The sequence below is a fragment of the Spermophilus citellus genome (assembly GCF_964194105.1).
Source record: "Spermophilus citellus genome assembly, chromosome: 5".
NCBI classification, from domain to species: Eukaryota; Metazoa; Chordata; class Mammalia; order Rodentia; family Sciuridae; genus Spermophilus; species Spermophilus citellus.
Genome location: NC_138186.1, coordinates 46,417,803 through 46,436,498, shown reverse-complemented (window position 1 = coordinate 46,436,498; position 18,696 = coordinate 46,417,803).

Genomic DNA, 18,696 nt, shown 5'->3' with positions numbered 1-18,696 from the left:
GAAAAGGGGCATTGGGTAGGATTACAAAGGAACAGGTGAGTGCAACTCAACCCTACCAGGCAACACCCACTTCTGGAGCCATGCCTCATTATCCCAGCAGAGTTAAAGCCCAAGTTATTTCAGAGTGCAATAGTTGTTCAGTATCTCTTGCTCAGGACTTAAGGGCATGTATTTGCAGAGTGGATCTCGTCATGCCACCACCTCCTAATACTTCCACAGGTTTGGATAAAGTCTTTTCCACACATCAGTCTTTGGGGACACTTGTCTATACCACAGCAGTAGAAATAAGTTCAAGAGATTCATTGCACCAGATGGTGACCACAGTGGACAACCACATGCAGTAGCCTCCACTTATCCTTGAGTGATGCATTCCAGGACTGCAAAGCTGTGATCATGGAAAGCACCAAATCTTTGCATAGACTATGTTTTCTCTTGTACATACACATAAATGATAAGGTTTGATTTATACATTAGGTGCAGTCAGAGATCAACATCAGCAATAATAAAATGAACACATGTAACAAGTCATTGTAACAAGAGTGGTTTATTTCTGGAAATTTTCATTTCATATCTTTGTGATTGGTCATGGGTAATTGAAACCATGGAATACAAAGCCATGGATAAGTGAGAGGGAAAGGCAAGTGTATTGTAATATTATTATTATTTTTCAATTTTTTGGTACCAAGGATTGAATACATGGATGCTTAAACACTGAGCCACATTCCCACTCTTTTTATTTTATATTTTGAGACAGGTTCTCACTAAGTTGCTCAAGGGCTTGCTAAGTTTCTGAGGCTGGCCTCAAACTTTTGAACATCTGCTTCAACCTCCTCAGCCACTGGAATTATAGGCACGCACTAGCCTGCCCTGATTACTTATTGTATTCTTAAAATTCGTGAAGAAACTAGAATTTAAGTGCTCTCACCAATAAAAATTAAGTGCAAGATGGAATGCATACATTAACAAGTTTGATTTAGTTTCCATGTATAGATTCATTTCTGAATAGCACATTGTACATGATGACCACATATAATTTTGATCTGTCCATTTAAATAATAATAAGATAAAATGAGAGGGTAAGCATGTGTACCCGAAGAGTGGCTTTGGGCATCCCAGCTATAGGGCTCACTGTAGGGCAGACCCCTTTGAACATATCTACTGTTTGAGCTATGCTCGGTGAGTTTGGACCTTTTTAGCAGCCAACTCCATTTGACTTTCCCCCAGTTAGGTGTAATCAACTGAAACCCTTGTCACTTGCTGTGAGCAATGCCTCCAGGGACCCTGTGAAGAAAGAGGGCCAGGGACCCAGTTATGGTATGTGGGGGCGAGGGGTGCATGGGGAACAGGAAAGTCAGGGGTGAAAATGGCAGAATAAAAACCAAGACATTTGGAAAATGGTGTATCACTCTCACCTCCTGCCCACAATCCCCAAATGACAAGAGGTCTACAGTCCTTTTTACTTTAACCTTTATTATATATGTTGACCCAGGAGAGTCTAGGAAGTTAAACTGCTCCATGTCTTTGAGGAGTCTTTGGTGGTAAAATACGGAAAACCCATCTCAAAGTGGTGTTAAAAACAAAACCAACCAACCAACAACAAAGGAACAAAAGGCCAGAGAGGAATTCAGTGGCTTCTATGACTGCAAAGTTACTGTTCAAAGTAAGCTTCAAGTACACTTTGATCCAGAGTCTTCTTTCATGAGAAGAAAGAAGCCTCATTCTGCACCATCAGGTTACAGAACACCTTCCAATAACTCATACTTAAAAAAAAAATTTCCTATTTACCAGCATAATTTCCTTTTGTATCATGAGCCTAACTGGGTCCCATGACTTCTGTACCAATGTTTGTATCCAGAGAATGGAAAGCGTTGATGAATTTCTTTAATCAAAGACTGGAAGACATCCCTGCAAAGGTAACAGGGTATTCTGATAAAGTCACCAGGGAATATTACTACTGACTATCACAAGGAAAAGACATTCATAATTATGTGAGAAAAGCATAGGGTAGAAAGTAAAGGCACAGTGAAATAATTAGTGCATAAAATGTGTCTACAATATGGTCTCACTGATGTCTGCCTCATTCTGAGTACATGAAGAAAATACCTAGGACAAAGCTACATCAAGGTGTTCCTTTGGGATTTCCCTAACTGGTAAGATACTTCCATTTTCAACTTTGTTACACAGCTGCATCAACTAACCACTTCACACTGTTAATACAGAACTTTAATTACTGGAAAAAGAAAATCCTTTATGGTTTTGCCAACTTAAAAAAAAAGGAATTTGCTCTTAAAAAAAAAACAATTAGGAGGGGCTGGATCTGGAGTTCAGTGGCAGAGCACTTGCCTAGCATGTGTGAGCCATTGGGTTCAATCCTTAGCACCACATAAAGATAAATAAATAAAATAAAGGCATGCTGTCCATCTACAACTACAAAAATAAAAAAAATAAAACAACAATGAGGATGTTGATGATATGACCATGATATCAATTCCAAGTAACTGTCTTGAAGCTGGCCTTTTTGGTCCTTTAAATCTCATATGCCTCTCAAAGCGAAGTTGAGTTAAAAGGCTCTGGCAGGGAAGATCTGTTGTTCTTTTGAACAGTCCCATTGTTCATCCAATTCATGTTTATTGAGCACTTACTATGAGATGAGAAGGCCAAAAGGCTATAGGGGAGCCCTTTCTTGGAGTGAGTGTTTTATTCAATGTCAAGGTTTATTCAATGTCATCACCACACTCACCCAAGAAAGGGGAAAGAAGAGTGGCTGGCATGTGTGGAGTTCTTACATCCTGTCAGGGTTTGGCATGTATCAAAACATATTTGAATCCTAATGGATAAGTGCTGTCTGTATTTTACAGATGTAAAAAGTGGGAGCTCAGAGAGACCAGATAATTTGCCCAAGGACACACAGCAATGTTGTGCCAGAGTTATAGCCTATGGCTCCAATCATAAGGTCACATTCTTTCAGCGATGGTGGAAATGACAGTCAATCAGGAAAGATGGCAAATAACAAACAACAAAGAGATAATATAATGTCAAGACCTAGAAAGTTTTGAGAAAAAAAAGAAGGTGAGAAGCAGGAGGTGATAGATGGGTTCGGGAGCAGCACCTTCAATGAGTGAAACATTTAGGTCAAGGCTGGATGAAAGAGCAAATATTTGGGTTAGAATGGACCCCAAGCAGGGTAAGGGGAGAAGGCCAAGGTGCCAGGAAGTAAGATGAAGAGGTCACCAGAGGGGCTGGGGTTGTGTCTCAGTGGTAGAGTGCTCGCCTAGCATGCATGTGGCACTGGGTTCGAGCCTCAGCACCACAACAATGTAAAATAAGGATATGGTGTCCACATAAAACTTAAGAATAAATATTTAAAAAAGAGGTCACCAGAGCACTCAGGGCCATGGAGGACTCAGAAATACCCCAGACTGTTCATCATCCAGGGATTTTGTGCAAGGCCCATGTGATCACAAGACTGGTGGTCTGCTGAGTGGAGAACAGGCCTGTGGGGGCAAATGGAAGTGTCTACTTCAACAGTCCAAGAAAGAGATGGGTTTGGCTTAGATGGGTATAAAAAAGTAGTCCCTTTCCAATAACAAAACAATGTAATTTAACAAAGTAGAACCTGTTTATGTTTTAATAGATTCAGACAAACTGATTTTGTATGTACCTTCTTCCTTATGAAATTCATAGGACAATGAGCAGAGATGAAGTCTCCTTGACCACCCAGTTACAGATGAGAAGATTGAAGGTCAGAGAAGCCAGGAACCTTGCTTAAGTTCACATAATAAATTGTCCATATTCACACATGTGGGAAGTGGCAGGGCCTGGGTGTGAACTCTGGCAACCAACTCCCAGGCTCATATAACCACCATCATAGTACTCTGATCCCCCAGTTGACAAAAAAGTGTTTCATTAAGTGACAAATCTATGAATGACATTTCTGAGGGCCTATCCTATTTCATGTGGCCCTGAAGGGCACAGCTTTTAGCAGTCAGAATTCTCCATAACTGAAACTTGCTGTGGCAATGTGGTAGAGAGTTTCCTGTCCTTGGAAGTAACCAAGCAAGAATTAATCACTGCAAACATATAGATTTCAAGCTTTTAATAGAGATTTAACTATATTATCTGTATTACCCCCTCCAACCTTAATATCCTGGGCATGGGACAGCCATTTATTCATATAGTGATATGATCAATTATTAAGCTTCTACTGTGTATCAGCCTTTGGGTTAAATGCCAAGTCACCAAAGAGGAAAAGGTCAATATGGTAGAGCTCACAGTGAAAATGACATTGAATGAATTTGCCAGTATTGCTCTCTTATGAGAAGTGGTTCTTATAGCTTGAGATGTTCATATCTATTAGCTTTATTAAACTGTTGCAAGAAAGTGTTAGCATTCTCATGAAGCACAGTGGGAGGGATTCACATCCCTGCTGGCCCATAGCCAGTCATACCCTAGATCCTGCCAGGTGAGTAGCTTGCCAAGTCTAGCTGAGCTTGCCTTGCCCAAGCAGCAGCTGCCCCATCTGCAGGTGCCTGTGACAAGGTGTCCAGGGTCCCATCCCTGCTTGAGCCCACTGGCTGTGTGCTAGCTGTCTGTTCTCCTGAGTGGCGGCCAGCCTGAGGAGCTTCATGGGGCTGTGCCTCAGCCTGAACAGTGTCCACCAGCACTGGGCAAGCAGTAGCTGCCTGGGCACCATAGAGGTGAAGAGCAAGTTTGGAGCTGAGTTTCATCAATTTTTGCTGGAAAGATCAAAACCTAGAAATTTGTTCACAAGATAGTCAATGCAGACATCCAGGGAGATTTGCTGCCTATAAATAATGACAATTATCACAAATCTATGTCAACAGCCAATCCACTGTTTAGGATTTTTATACAAAAGAAAGAAGCAGCAGACTACAGTGCCTTCAGTACAGACATGCTGATAACGATGAAGAATGTTTTAATTAATGTGTTCGGTACAGATAACCACAGAAAAAAGCCATGCATTAGTATGCCCCAGGATATCAGGCCTCTGTCTTTCATCATAGAAATGGATATGCTCCCAGAAACACACCATCAGGATTGTCTTTACAAATATGGCATTGAGAAATGCCCTGGTTTCTCCATCTAGGATGGCTCAAGTGTCGGGGTAACACCACACCACCTAGAGAAGGTCCCTGGGATCTTTATATCCAGGATCCTCTCAGTATATCTGGCTCAAAGCACAGGACTGTTAACTGTAAATGATGACATTTTTAGAAGTTAATGGTATCAAATTTTCAGGGAATAGTATTGACCAAGTAACAGATGTGTTGACTGCAAACAGTTGCAACCTCATCATAACAGTGAGACCAGAAAACCAGAGGAATAATGTTGTTAGGAAAAGTTGGACTTCCAGTAGCTCTGGCCAGTCTACCAATAATAGCCTTCTTAGCTATCCACAGCAGACGAAACCAAGCTTTGAGTGAAAAGATGAAGACAGCGATGAAGAGGACATTATTATTGAAGACAATGGAGCACAGCAAGAGATTCCAAAAGCATTTCCTGAGGTGGAGATCCTGGAATTCATAAGACAAATAGAACTCAGTTTTGAGTCTGGGCAATATGGTTTTATTCCTTCTCATGAATTAGAGCTTAGCACCCCTAGAAAGTGACATAAACACAGAACTTGAAAAACAAGCTTCAGATCAAAAACTCTTAGAAGAAGATGGAACAATTATAACATTATGAAACCATCCATTGAATGTTTTCTGGATGTTGAGGAGGCTGTGCAAACTATAATTTGGCAGTAATTGAAGCATTTGCACCTCTGAACCACTGATGTGGGATAATCATGGGAAACAATAATGCAAGCTTGCAGGGCACGGTAGCCCACCTCTGGAATCCCAGTGGCTCAGGAGGCTGAGGCAGGAAGATTGCAAATTCAAAGCCAGCCCCAGCAAAAGTGAGGCCCCAAGCAACTCAGTAAGACCCTCTCCAAATAAAATACAAAATAGGGCTGGGGATGTGGCTCAGTGGCCAGGTGTCCCTGAGTTTAATCCCTGGTATCCCCCCCCAAAACAGCAAAGTTAATCTGTTATTAAAATAGGTCAAAAACTGTTAATGTAATTTTTGTGGCTCAGAGGTTAATTTAGGTCTAAAACATAGGGAAGTTGCTTGTGCAATTATGTACTGTTGCTATATTTTCTAGAAGAACTTTTTTTGAGCACATTCCTATATACCTGTGAGGGGATTGAATCATTTCTGTTTGAAGTGGTGAGAGAGAGTTTTTTTTTTTTTTTTGGTTACTTGTGGATTTCTAGTTTTCCCAGCACCATTTGTTGAAGAGCTCTCTCCAATGTACATTTTTGGCACCTTTGTTTAATATAAGATTATTGAAGTTATGTGGGTTAGACTCTGTGTCCTCTATTCTGTACCTTTGGTCTACAGGTCTATTTTGGTGCCAATACCATACTGTTTTAGATACCATTGCTCTGTAGTATAGTTTTATGTCTGAAATAGTGTTGACATCAGCTTCATTATTCTTGCTAAGGATTCCTTTGGCTCTTCTGGATCTCTTATTTTTTTTCTGATGAATTTCATGACTGCTTTTTATATTTCTATAAGGAATGTCATTGGGATGTTGATTGAAATTGCATTGAATCTGTAAAGTGCTTTTGGTAGTTTGGTCATTTTAACAGTATTAATTCTGCTTATCCAAGAAGAAGGTAGACCTTTCCATCTTCTAATGTCTTCTTTAATTTCTTTCTGTAGCGTGTTGTAGTTTTCATTGTAGAGGTCTTTCACCTCTTTCTTTAAATTTATTCCCAAGTATTTTTTTTGAATTATGGTAAATGAGGTGGTTTTTCTATTTTAATTTCAGCAGATTTGCCAGTGATGTACAGAAATATCTTTGATTTATGAGTGTTGATTTTATATACAGCACTTTTCTGAATTCATTTATTAGTTCTAGGAGATTTCTGGTGGGATGTTTTGGGTCTTCTAGGTATAGAATCATATCATCTGCAAATAGTGATCATTTGAGTTTTTCTTTTCCTATCTGAATCCCTTTAATTTCTTTCATCTGTCTGATTTCTCTGGCTAGAGTTTCAAGAACTATTGTTAAATATAAGTGGTGACAGAGGGCATCCCTGTCTTGTTCCAGTGTTTAGAGGAGATGCTTTCAATTTTTCTCCATTTAGAATGATCGTGGCTTGTGGCTCAGCATAGATAACCTTTACAAGGTTGCAATTAACTTTCCTCTTAGCACTGCCTTAATAGTGTCTCAGAGATTTTGATATGTTGTATCCATGTTTTCATTTACTTCTAAGAATTTTTTAATCTCCTCTTTGATATGTTTTGCAACACATTGTTCATTCAATAGCATTATTATTCTCCAGGTGTTCTAGTAGTTTTATTTTTTATTTTATCATTGATTCCTTATTTCATTCCACTGTGGTCTCATAGAATGCAGGGTAGCATCTTTATTTTTCTATATTTACTAAGATTTGCTTTGTGACATAATATATGCTCTAATTTAGAGAAGGATCCATGTACTGATGAGGAGAAAGTGTACTAACTTGTTGATGAATAATATACTCTGTATATGTCAGATAAGTATAAGTTATTGATTGTATTATTGAGCTCTATAGTTTCTTTGTTTAGCTTTTGTTTGGTATGTCTATCTATTGGTGAAAGAGGTGTGTTAAATCATCCAGAATTATTGCGTTGTGATTTATTTGACTCTTGAACTTGAGAAGAGTTTGATTAATGAATATGTTTGGGCTTATGTATTTATATCTGTTATGTCTTGTTGATGTATGGTACCGTTAATCAGTATGGAATGCCCATCTCTATCCCTTTTGATTAACTTTGACTTGAAGTCTACTTTATTTGGTCTGAGAATGGAAACCTCTGCTTTCTTACATAGGCCATGTGAATGGTATATTTTATCCCAACCTTTCACCTTCAGTCTGTGGACATCTTTTTCTATGAGATGAGTCTCTTGAAGGCAGCATATTGTTGGGTCTTTTTATAATCCAATCTACCAGCCTATGTCTTTTGATTAGTGAGTTTAAGCCATCAACATTTAGGCTTATTTGAGATATGATTTGTATTACCAGTCATTTTTTAAAAATTTTTGGTATTTAGCCTGAATTGGTTCCTCCTTTGGTTGGCTTCTCTTTTATTTTAGTTCTTCCCTTTGCAGATTTTCATTGCTGTTTTTCATTTCCTCCTTATGGAATATTTTGCCAAGAATGTTCAGTAATGCACGCTTTCTTGCTGTAAATTCATTTAGCTTTTGTTTATCAAGAAGATTTTTATTTCATTGTCAAATTTGAAGCTTAATTTTGCTGGATATAAGATTCTTGGTTGGCATCCATTATCTTTTGAACTTGGCATATGTTGTTCTAGAATCTCCTGGCTTTGAGTGTCTGGGTTGCAAAATCTGCTGACATCCAAATTGGTCTTCCCTTATAGGTAATCTAATTTTTCTCTCTTGCAGCCTTTAAAATTTTATCCTTATTCAGTATGCTAGGCCTTTTCATTATAATGTATCTTGGTGTAGATCTGTTGTAATTTTGTATATTTGGTGTCCTATTGGCCTCTTGTGTTTGATTTTCCAATTCATTCTTCTTGCTTGGGAAGTTTTCTGGTATTAGTTTATTGAGGAGACTGTGCATTCCTTTGGCTTGAATCTCTGAACATTCTTCTATCCCAATAAATCTTAAATTTGGTCTTTTGATGGTATCCCATAATTCTTGGATGTTCTGTTTGTGGTTTATTTCCATCTTCACTGTGAGGTCAACTTTATTTTTAAGATTGTATATTTTGTCTTCATTGTCTGAGGTTCTGTCTTCCAAGTAGTCTAGTCTGTTGGTGATGCTATCTATTGAGTTTTTTAATTGGCTGATTGTTTCTTTCATTTCAAGGATTTTTGTTTGTTTATTTTTTCAGTATCTCTATCTTTTTCTTGAAATAATCTCTTGCAACCTAAATTTGCTCTCTTATCTCTTTGTTAGTATAATTAATGGTCACCTGAATTTGCTCTTATCTCTTTGTTGGAGTGATCAATTTTTGCCTGTATCTGATCACATTCTTTAAATCCCAAATCATTTTAGTTATGTATATTTTGAACTCCTTCTCTGACATTTCACCTATTGTGCTGTCTAAGGATTCTATTGTTATAGAATCTTGGTTTGTTTGGGGCACTTTCCTCCCTTGTTTTTTAATGATGTCTATGTGTCTTCCTCTCTTGCAATGTAGATCTGAGGTATTACAACTTCTGCCCTATCGTCTTATAGTATCCCTATAGGTTACCTATACCTCACTTTTAGGGGAGAGATCCATATTACAGCACTCAATGTACCCACCTGTGCAGCTACATATCAGCTTCTATTTTTACATTTACAGTTTTGTCACTATAATCAGAAATTTCTGTTATCTTCTACCATATAGTCAATAGGTTTGCATAATGGTTTATAGTTTTTAATGGTAGAAAGAGGGACTGGGGTGTTGCTGAGATGTTTATGAGATAGGATGTGAGAATATGGAGTTATTAGATTATAAGACTAGTGAGAGGGTAATCATGAGAAGTTGACTGTTAGTAGAAGAAACAAGAGATAGGCAACCCTATGCAAGACTCCCTGTTACGTGTTAGGACCCTAGTAGAGAAAACCCTGATGCAGCCAGGCCACAGGGACTTTGGTGATGTCTTACAAGGTCCTTATTTTTGTCTCTTGATAGAAGCAGAGATATTCCAGTTTCATGGTGGTGTTACCCTCAAGCCTGTATGTTTCCTGATGTTGGGCTGTGGAGAAACTTTTGAATAAGGAAGCCCAGAATGGGGTGGCTCTGCCCTGGAACTCTGGGCTTCAGTTGCATGGGGGTGCAGGCCTTAGTTTTCTTTTGATGACTGCTAGTCTGACTGGTTTGAGATGCAATCTCAGTATGGTCTTGATTTGCATTTCCCTAATTGTTAATGATGAACAGTTGTTTTTTTTTATATATTTGTTAGCCATTTGTGTTTCTTCTTTTGATATGTGTATTTTTATTTTATTTACTAATATTTAAGTGGGTTATTTGTTTGTTTTTTAGTTTTTTAAAATATATTCTACTTTTTAATCCTCTTACAGAAGACTAGCTAGCAAAGATTTTCTCTCATTCTATGGGCTCCCTCTTCCCATTCTTAATTGTTTCCTTTGCTCTGTGGAAACTTTTTAATTTCATCGCATCCAGTTTAGTAACTTTTGGCATTATTTTCTGAGATTTAAGAGTCCTATTGAGAAAATCATTGTGTGTGCCTGTAAGCAGAAGTATTATTGACCCTATGTTTTCTTCTAGGACTTCCATAGTATCTGTTCTCATTTCTAGGTTTTTGATCCATTTTGAGTTGATTTTTGTGCAGGGTAAAGATAAGAATGTAGTTAACTCTTCTACATATGGAGAACCAGTTTTCTCAGCACCACTTGCTAAAAAGGCTATATTTTTTTCTTCTTGTTTATTTTGAGAAAGGGTATCATTCAATTGCTTAGTCTGATCTCAAACTTTTGACCCTCCTGCTTCAGCTTCCTAAGCAGCTGGCATTACAAATTTGTACCAACACACTCCATGAGAATGTTGTTCTTTTAAGATGAGAGGTTTAAATACCTATGAAAAAAACCTAGTGTTATTGTAAGTTACCTTAAATTAGTTATGCAATTAAAAACACTGGGGGAAGGTCCAAGGAAGGGCACACAGGCCTTTCATATGCTAAGCACCTACTGTACCACTGAAATATACCCCAGCCCCTTGAATTCTGATATGTTGCATTGTCTGATAGTGCTATAGTATGCCACACTCCCAACTTAGTTACATTAGAAAGAAGAATAAAGAAAAAGTAGGAAAACTTTTTTTCACAAGTATCTAAGCACTGGAGCTACTTAAATCATAATACTAATTTCTTGAATATTACATTTATCAAATAAAACTCTTCTCTATTTTTTGTTTACCCATAAAGAACACAGAAAAGACTCAGTGAAAGCAGATCATGTAGTAAGATGCAAGAGAAGAGAGAGAGAGAGAGATCTTCTTGGCTTCACACTCAAAATGGTGCTATGGGGATGGTGCTGTAACTTAGTGGTTAGTGTGTGTGCTTTTCAAGCACAAAGTCCTGGGTTATATTTCCAGTACTGCCAAAAAATTAAGTCAGAAATTTTAGGGGCAGGAGGTATAACACATCAGTACCTTGCCTACTTAGAATGTGTGTACAAGGTCTTAGTTTTTAGCCCCAGGCCTACCAAAACCAAAAATCTACATGGTGCCAGTTTTCCTGGGAGAAAAACACCCCACCACCAAGTTTAAAAATGATGATTAATTTTTATTTTAACTTTGAGAGTTTAGTTGGTCCTGTGCTTCTCATATTTGAAGAAAATCCAGTAATCTTGCAAACACCCTTTTCCCATTGTTATGTAAGCTTTTCTGGTTTTGGGTCTAAGTGAGCTTTATTCATGAATGTATTCCAAGATCCTAGGAGAGTGCTGAGCATATAATAAGCTTTCACTAAGGATTTGATGAATAAATTATTGATGAATTCTATTGTGGCCCAATTTTCTTGATAAATTTAGCAATATGCAATTGTAACAGTCTTAGTTACTAGGTTTTCTGGGCCTTTGCTTTTTTGGCCTAAGTTTATCTACAAGGTGGAATTTTGGTTAGACAGCTACCTTCAGTTTTTTCTTTTTGTTTTTTTAATTGAAGCCAGGATACTCTCTCTACCACTAGATTATAACTAGATCTTTTGTTTATTTTAAGATATGGTCTTGCTAAATTATTCAGGCTGTTCTTTAATTTGAGATCTTCCTGTTTCAGCTTCCTGAGCTTCAAAGGTTACTGATATTACAGGCATATTCCACCATGCTCTAAATATTATTTTAATTAGTGTGTGTGTGTGTGTGTGTGTGTGTGTGTGTGTGTGTGTGTGTGTTGGGGTTTAAACCAGATATATTCTACCAATAAGCTCCATCCCCATCACTTTTTATTTTGAAACAGGGTCTCTCTCAGTTGTTGAGGCAAGTCTAAAATTTTAATCCTGCCTCAGCCTCTAGAATATGTAATTACCCATCCTCAGTCTCCATGGTTGCTGGGATTATATGTGTGTGACAGCATATAATGGCCTGTCTTTTACTTTATTATTTTTATATTAAAGTTAAAGCAGGGTCTCTGTTTGTTGCACAGAGTAGCTTCAAACTGGCAGTTGTTCTGCCTCAGTCTACCAAGTAGCTAGGATTACAGGAACATGCCAGGACTCCCACCTTCTACCCTCTTTCTTAAGAGAAGGTGTCATACTTATCAGAGAATGCTTCTAGGGAAAGTCTCTGCATAATTTTCCCTCCCAGACTCGAAGCCCTGCTCTACTCACTGCACCCTCTTCTCCTGCGTTTAGTCCTGTGCCCCAGTTGTTGCTGTCAACTACTCTGTGATTTCTTAGGACACTAAATCCCATCACCTAGGAAGGCATTCTCCACCAGTTACCAAGTGAACCCCCAAGTATAAAACATTCCCCAAATTTCAGAATGCAAGCTGGTATTGTTGATGCTTTCCTATCCTGAACATATAAGTGGTTTATGGGGACCAATGTCGGAATCTGATTCTCCCAATAGGGAATATTCAGATTTGTTTTGTCTTGTTTTGTTTTTGGTGTGCCTGGATAATCAAACCCAGGCCCCCTTGCATGCACAATAAGCCCTCTAACAATGACTCCCAACCATCCCCTTCAGCTTTTGAAATTCCCAGGACTTCAATAAAGACAGCTGACTACCTCCTGACATCACTGTCCTGTCAGATAGTCTATTTCCCACAGGAGTTGCCCTAGCCCTTTCATTTGTTCTGGCTGTGTTGTCCCCCCTAGCCCTAGTACAAATTGAACCCAGGGTTCAATCTCAATACTTAAGCACTAAGCCATATCGCCACCCCTTTCTATATTTTGTTAATTTGAGACAGAGTCTAACTAATTTGCTCAGTGCTTTACTAAGTTTTTGAGGCTGGCCTGTTCCAGAAAAACTAGGATAATAATTGTTGCCTCATATATAACCAATGTTGATAGATTAACACCATAATGTTACCACATATTGAAATATAAGAATTCAAACTAATAAAATAGAGCTATGTATATGAAAATTCTATATTTTTTGGAAAAACATTCTGAGAACAATTTATTCCTCATCAACCTGCCAGACACAGTAAATAGCTCCTCTTTTAAGACTGACAGAGTATGTCCCTCTGAGTGTCCAGTGTAAAAATTTTTCCATGGAAGTAATTTTTAAAATTTAATTTAACTCAATTTATTTAAACAGGGCCTCTCTGTGTTGTCCAGGCTGGCCTTGAACTTGTGGTCCTCCTGTCACAGAATCCATTGGGATTACAAATGTAGGCCACCCAACTCAGCTTGGATATATAGATATATATATAGATATATATATATATATCTATATATATATTTTTTTCAGTGCTGAGGATTGTATTCAGTGCCTTATGCATACTGAGGTGAGGATTCTGTTACTGAGCTAAATTCCTAAATTGCTAATCCCTGGAAATAAATATATGTATATGGGTGTGTGTATACTACGTATGTATATACAAATATGTATTTTTTCTTTTTTCCTAATACTGGAGATTGAACCCATAGGTACTTACAACTAAGCAAAATTTCCAGCTTTTCCTATTTTTTTTTTTTAATTTTGAGAAAAGGACTCACTAAGTTTGCCAGGGTGGCTTCTAACTTGCAATTCTCCTGCTTAAGATTCCCAAATCACAGGGATTACAGGCATGTGCTCCCACATCTACCTGGTTGTATATTTTTAAAGCATGGAAGACAGATTCTGTTTTCTAGAAATTCCAATCCTAGAACTTTTCAGGTCCATTCCAAGTATATTATCCATCCCAATGATTATCCCCGCAAAACTCATGGTTGATCTCTCAGCTGGCCTGTGGACCTTCCTCTAACCCAGGTGTCTACAAGTCAGTGTTCCTTTCAAGAAGATTTGCTTGGGCCAGGCACAGTGGTACATGCCTGCAATTCCAGACACTTGAGAGGCTGATGCAGGAGGAATGAAATTTTGAGGCCAGCCTCAGCAACTTAGTGAGGTCCTAAGTAAGTTAGCAAGGCCTTATCTCGAAAACAAAAAAATAAAAATGGTTGGGGATGTTGCTCAGTGGAAAGCACCCCTAGGGTCAATCCCTAGTATAAAAAAACAAATTAAAAAACACCTACTTTTATAGATGACCTATAACACTGTAGGCAGCAACTCTGAGAGGTCCAATGGCAGCCCCAGTTCAGCTCCTATCAAATGAAAGAAATTCTATTACCTTTTTTGCTGGGTGTCATGGCTAATGACTATAATCTCAGCTACTCAGGAGCCTAAGATAGGAGGATCTCAAGTTTTAAGCCAGCCTGGGCAATTTAATGTGACCTTATTATAAAATTAATAAATAAAAATGGCTGGGGTTGTATCTCAGTGGTAAAATACCCTTGGTTCAATCACCAGCACCAGGGGGAAAATTAAGAAATTCTGTTACTTTGCCTGATTGATCATTTACCTGGAAGCTTACATAAATTTAGGATAGATGTTAAACTAATAACAGCACAAGTTTTTCATAATCTCTTAGCATATTTCACTTAAAGTATCTACCTAATGCTGGTTCATGGTTCTGGGGGCCTCTGATAAAATTCCAAAACAAAAAGTTAATATAGTTACCATAAAATGATAATAATTTATTATAAACTATAAATAACTAGAAGAGAGGGGCTGAGGTTTACTGCAATGCTAGAGCACTTTACTAGCATATCCAAAGCCCTTTTTTACTTTTTAAATTTTGAGTGAGCATCTCCCTAAGTTGCTTAGGGCTAGCTACGTTGCTGAGGCTGACCTTCAAATTTGCAATTCTCCTGCCCCAGCCTCCTGAGTTGTTGAGATTACAGGTATGTGCCTTTGTGCCTGGCGAGACACCACCTCTTAAAAACAACAACATTAATTTTTGCTCTGTGACAGACTTTATTAAGAGCATGAGAAGACAAGAAACAGTGGGGAAAAGACTTGTGTGCCACATGTTTCACAAACAACTGAGGTGAGGAAAGAAAGAACTATTTTCATGTTTCCATTTTAATTTGATGTTTCTAAGTATTCAAAAATCTAGATTCTTGAATCAATTATCTCTGATAAGACCATGCACTGCAATTCAGTGTGAAAGCAGCCAATTCTCCACTTCAGTGTTGCTTGTTTATATATATATATATATATATATATATATACAGGTGTGATTGACAGGAAACTGGATGGCATGCACTTCATTGAAATATGTCATCTCTTTACAAATATAACAACATGTGGGGTAGTTTCTACTTTGCCTGCAAGTCAATTACTTGCAGGTAAATACAATAACTGCTTATTTTGTTTTTCACATGAGGGTTATAGAACTTAAAATTTTAGCTGCCAAATTTTATTCAACTATCCCACAAATAAGCACAAATGACAGTCTCTGCAAATTTTGGGGGGTTAAGATAATAGATAGTATTGGCTATCTTTAGCAAGTTAAACTATTGATTCAGAACAGGTCAACTTTTTCCTTTAAGTAAATCTCTTTGGGAATTTCCTCTAATTTTGTTAGATTGGGTTCCAGAAGAACAGGAGAGAAATTTAAAAGTAAAAATTCTGAAGTATTCTGTAGTATTACACAAATCTTTGCTAGTTGTAGAGAATAAAATAGTTGATTTACTAAAGAGAAATGAAGAAAATTTTGATGGCAATATGTAACACCAAAATGTTTCCCACCAAAGCAAATTATACAAAAATATTTACAGGCTAAGTTTCAAGATATGGTTAACATTAATATTGCATGTTTTTTCATGTCAAATACAAGGTCCTAGCTGAGTACAGTGGTGTATGCCTGTAATCTCAGCAGCATGGGAAGCTGAGACAGGAGGATCACAAGTTTGTGGCCAGCCTCCGCAACTTAGCAAGTTCCTAAACAACTTAGTGAGACCCTGTCTTAAAATTAAAAATTAAAGGGGTTGGGGCTGGGGATGTGGCTCAAGCGGTAGCGCGCTCGCCTGGCATGCGTGCGGCCCGGGTTCGATCCTCAGCACCACATACCAACAAAGATGTTGTGTCCGCCGAGAACTAAAAAATAAATATTAAAAATTCTCTCTCTCTCTCTCTCTCTCCCTCTCTCACTCTCTCTTTAAAAAAAAATAAAGGGGTTGAGTATGTATCTCAGTGGTAAAGCACTCTGGGTTCAATCCCCAGTACCTCCTCCAAATGTACACATATATAGTCCAAGAGTTATAAAATAAGTTCATGCATTTTACCTCTAAGAATATCATATACAAGATAAATACCCACAAGTACTTGTGGTAGCATTTCAGTTGGAAACAGTCTTATATATAAAAGCAATCCAGTTTCTATGCTGTTAAGTATATAAAGAAATTTCAGAGGTTATGGAGAAAAAATCATTAATCCATTGGTGGTTGACACAAAGTGTCAATTTGAAGGATTTAAAAGGGTTTCTTTTTAAAAAGCACCAGAATACATAATCTCATAAAAGAAGAAAAATACAAAACTTCTGTATAATCTTGTTTGATTAGACTACATAATTTAAAAAGAAATGTTATTGATTAAATGTTTTTCTATTTCATTCATTCTGTTGAATGATAATGATTTATTAATTTGTGAACTAATGTTTATATTTAGTTCAGCTGAATTTATGGCACAGGATCTCATTTTCAAAATGGGGTACCAATTTTCCTGAAGTATAAGAATTTTATCAGCAAATATAAGTTTAGAGGTTAACAATTATATTGAGTAAATGTTTTAACTGTACTTTTTGTACTTTATACTCACCAGTTACAATCTTCATAAAAGGCTAAAGTCAACATAAAAAGTGACCTTTCACTGTCTCAAACCCATATCCTGTCAAGGATTTTTTCCCTCCCCCCTCAGTTTTGACCTCGTGGGTGGGACAGTGAGGGAGTTTCAAAACCAGGTACTTAGTGTTTTAGATGAGATTTTAAGCAAGTACAAAGGCTAAGATGAAATAATTCTTATCTTAGGTGTGTTGCAATGCCCAAAGGATAGTTATGTGACAAAGAGTATTTGCTGACAACCTAGAAAATAAGACATTCAAAGGTGCTTTCACAATCTTAAGCCCCAAATAGCTGAATAGCAAAGTGGTCATTATACTCCACTGTGGGGCAGCCATCACTGACTGATCTTGAAGGTGAGGCTCCAATCCTGTGGTAATTGGTAAACATACAAGTTTAACAGAAGTTGGAGCTGCTGCTTACCTGTGCTCCTGCTATGGCAGCTGCCAGGGAAGAGCTAGGTTCCAGGCTGGTGCGAGGAATTGAGAGGAATCAAGAAGGCAGGGCAGTAGTGCAATGGCAGATGACTATAGAAAGAATTCTTAAAACTCAACTGTAAGGAGCTGGAGGTGCAGCTTAATGGTGAAGTACATGAGCATCAGGCCCTAGGTTGTTCATTCCCCAGCTCCACAAAACAAAACAAAACAAACAACAACAACAAAAAGGATAAGTTTTGTCCTAGGCTGAATCCTTAGCACTTAAACAGGAAAATTCTGTACACATTTTTGTGTTGTTAAAAACAGTAATGGCAGGCCATTGCTTAGGACTGTTGAAATTGGTGGGAGAACTTGAGTTTGGAGTGAGCTCATATACTGGGCCTAGTAGGCCAAGGCAATACAGAGTTTAATGAGAAACAGCTTTGGTTAGTTGGGAAGACCCTATATCCATTAATTACTTCAATTGTAATCAATTGACTGCTTAACAAAGCTGTAGCCAATTACTTTGTTTCCTATGGCTTCCCTCTGTTTTTCTCTAAGTGCTATTTGATCAGGTGGTTGGCTAGAGTTCTCAGAACCAGCACTGGTTCTGGGAGCTTCCAGGTTAAAAAAAAAAAAAAGTTTTACTTTGCTTTTCTCTGTTGTTCATTGCTCAAGTAAATTTTACAAAAATTCAACTGTGGTGCATGCCTGTAATCCCGGAAGCTGAGGAGTTGAGGCAGGCAGATCTCAATTTCAAAGTCAGACTCAGCAACTTAGGCCCTAAGCAACTTAGTAAGATATTGTCATAAAATTTTAAAAAATAATAAAAATGGCTGTGAATGTGGTTCAGGGGTTGAGTGCACCCAGGTTCAATCCCTGGTTCCAAAAACAAACAAATATACAAAAAAAAAAAAAAAAAAAACTTCATTAGTCTAAGGGATTTTCTTTTAACAGAACTGTGCTCCATTATTGGGCTGGGTGTATAGCTCAGTGGTAGAATATATGCTCAGCTTTTGATAAATCATGGGATCAGTTTCCACTACAAACAAATAGACAGTAAACAAATAAGCAAGCCATCTTTCAAAAAAAGAAGAAAAGTAAAGAAGGAGAAGGAGAGGAAGATGGATTAGAAAATAGAATTACTCATGCTAATGTCCCAAAGTCTCACAGACATCAGGAGAGATCCAAATCTCCAAAATAGGCCAGTTTTAAGCAGCATCAGATGTTTCCTCTTTTAACTTTTACAAAAAAGATAATCTGGAGTAACATGACATTGACCAATCAGTTATTTTTCTATTGTCTTGTCTCCCTGTCCTTGTATTATATGGAAAGTAATTTGAAAATCACAAATTTTGTTTTGTGTTCTCATGTTTACTCTATTTTTACAAGTCATTTATGTATTAAAACAACCTCCACTGCTCTGCT